Below are 3,075 nucleotides of genomic sequence, written 5' to 3' on the forward strand. Positions count from 1 at the left end.
AAATGAAATAAAAATTTATGTTAAAATGCGATAGGAGACTCTTGCTTTGCATTTAAACTATTTGAAAATAATGAAAAGACTTGAATTTGTTTCTTGTTTTTGTACTTTTAAGATAAGAAATCGTAGTCCAGCAAGAACTTGCGTAGCAAGATCGAGTCAAGAGAGGTCACTGTAATATTTCGACATTCAATTCAAATACGAGTTTTCAAACTTTTGCGACAAATATACAGTTGTGAAGGTAAAGCAAACAATGAATCTCTCTCTCTCTCTCTCTCTCTCTCTCTCTCTCTCTCTCTCTCTCTCTCTCTCTCTCTCTCCTCTCTCTCTCTCTCTCTCTCTCTTTTAAAACCACTGAAACTACTTGTCTATTGAGCATCAATAAATAGTTATGAAATTTGTTCAGCCTTATCAAGAGCTATCTATTGTCAACTCACCCCCCCCCTTCTCTCTCTCTCTCTCTCTCCTCTCTCTCTCTCCTCCTCTCTCCTCCTCTCTCTCTCTCTCTCTCTCTCTCTCTCTCTCTCTCTCTCTCTCTCTCTCTCTCATTTAAAACTTTAAAACCACTGAAGCTACCTGTCTGTTGAGTATCAATAAATAAAGCTATGAAAATTGTTCAGCCTTATCAAGAGCTATCTATTGCCAACACCACACCCTTTTCTCTCTCTCTCTCTCTCTCTCTCTCTCTCTCTTCTCTCTCTCTCTCTCTCTCTCTCTCTCTCTCTCTCTCTCTCTCTCTCTCATTTAAAACCACTGAAGCTACCTGTCTGTTGAGTATCATTAAATAAAGTTATGAAATTTGTTCAGCCTTATCATGAGCTATCTATTGCCAACACCACACCCTTCTCTCTCTCTCTCTCTCTCTCTCTCTCTCTCTCTCTCTCTCTCTCTCTCTCTTGGCACTTCCATTCAAAGGTTTAAGGTTTAAAGGTCGCTCATGAATGGCAAAGGCAAGGGGAAGTGACATTACCCTAGAGACTAAACATATATACACATGATCAGCGCCCAAGTCTCTCTCTCCATCTAGTTAAGACTAAGGAGGGCCAGGCAATGGCTGCTGATGACTCAGCAAGAAGACCCATACGCTTTGCCAAAACCCCCATTCTTAGCTCACGACGATGGTGAGGTTGCAGACACGAAACTGAACTATCGAGCTTGAGCGGGTATGAAACTCACATCCAACAGATTACCAGTTTGATGGTGGATATATAAAATTTGGTGGATATATAAAATTTGGTAGATATATAAAATTTGGTGGATATATAAAATTTGGTAGATATACAAAATTTGGTGGATATATAAAATTTTGGTGGATATATAAAATTTGGTGGATATATAAAATTTGGTGGATATATAAAATTTGGTAAATATATAAAATTTGGTGGATATATAAAATTTGGTAGATATACAAAATTTGGTGGATATATAAAATTTTGGTGGATATATAAAATTTGGTAGATATATATAAAATTTGGTGGATATATAAAATTTGGTGGATATACAAAATTTGGTAGATATATAAAATCTAAAGCCAGATGAAGGAAAACCCCTAGACACCTTTTGAAATAAAGTTAGAAAAATGTTGGACACCTGCCTTCCTTAATTCCTTTACATGAATAATCGCTTAGGTACCGTTGAAGTTCCTTGGCCTAACTTTCTTACTAAATGCATCCTACACTTTCAAGGGCGCATCCTACTTGAAACAATCGAGCATGAAAGGGTCTCGAACTCTCGTCCAGTAGATTGCTAGGTAGGGACGTTTCCAATAGACTACCACATTAGTGGCAATAGGAAAAATTGCAGGCAGCATCATTGCAACATTATTCCATTGCCTGAACATATTTTACTTTAATTATATGAGTGTATTACTTTACACACCCATATTTTCTTCTTAGTTTCCTTATTAGCATTAAATACATTCATTCCTCGCTCTTCAAGTTTCACAAACTCTTATTCCATCTTCGTTCTCTTGTTAAACCACATCATTACTAACACACCTTCCTCATTACTCTCATTTCGTATTCATTTTAACTATACATTCGTTTACTTTTTTGTAAGTGCCCTTAGCCCATATTTCTTTCAATTATGACCTTACTACACTCATACTTTTTACCAAGTAATCAGTACTTGCATTCTTCCTCGCAGTATTCATCGCGTGCTCATTATAATCATGCCATCACTTCTTATGCCTCCGAGGGCTCTTTACTTTTGTACCTTCTCTATTCTCTCCATATAAAGGGTTATTAAGACCTTGTATTTATCTTTATACACTATTCAATATATATCCATAAAACGTCTAACATATACTGTATAAATCCTCTTGAATAAGTTACATTTTCCCATTTTCAGTCAATTTTTTTTTTTTTTTTTTTTATGATACCCAATACTTCCACTATTATCATTGCTGTGCACCCATAACAACCATCCACTTAATTACAGTTGCTACGTATTTACTATATTTACCTACGCCAACGAAACTGGAAGGAGGTTATTTTTACCCCATGTTTGTGTGCGTGTTCGTTTGTTTGTTTGTGAACATTTTCCCGGCCACAATTTTAATCGTGGAGAAATGAAACTTACAGAGATTAACTGTTATGTAAAAAGCTCTAAATAATTAATGTTTGAAAGGTTCAGGTCAAAGGTCAAGGTCAAGCAAAATGTAGAGAAAAATGTTGTCGCGGTGGAGGTTCGGGCTTTACTGAGTGCCTCTCTAGTTACCATTGATGTGCACCAATAAAACTATTCACTTAATTAAACTTGCTACGTATTCATTATATCTTAATTAATCTCTGAGTTCTCCCATACCTTCTTTATTACTTAATTTAACATATAGCTTTTATATTACTTCTATTAAAGTTATTATACATTCTTTTTTGTACATAACGCATAAATTATAAAAGAAGTTTCAATATTACAATTCACCCAACACTCGTCATGCCTAGGTATTTCTTCATTACACAAATTTTTTACAACTAGCACGAGTATTCCTTGTATCTGTACATACTTTCCCTAATCAATATACATTACAAACACACCTATCTACCTTTTAGTAGATTGCACACAAATGCCCTTCACCAT

The sequence above is a fragment of the Palaemon carinicauda genome, chromosome 37 (assembly GCF_036898095.1).
Source record: "Palaemon carinicauda isolate YSFRI2023 chromosome 37, ASM3689809v2, whole genome shotgun sequence".
NCBI classification, from domain to species: domain Eukaryota; kingdom Metazoa; phylum Arthropoda; class Malacostraca; order Decapoda; family Palaemonidae; genus Palaemon; species Palaemon carinicauda.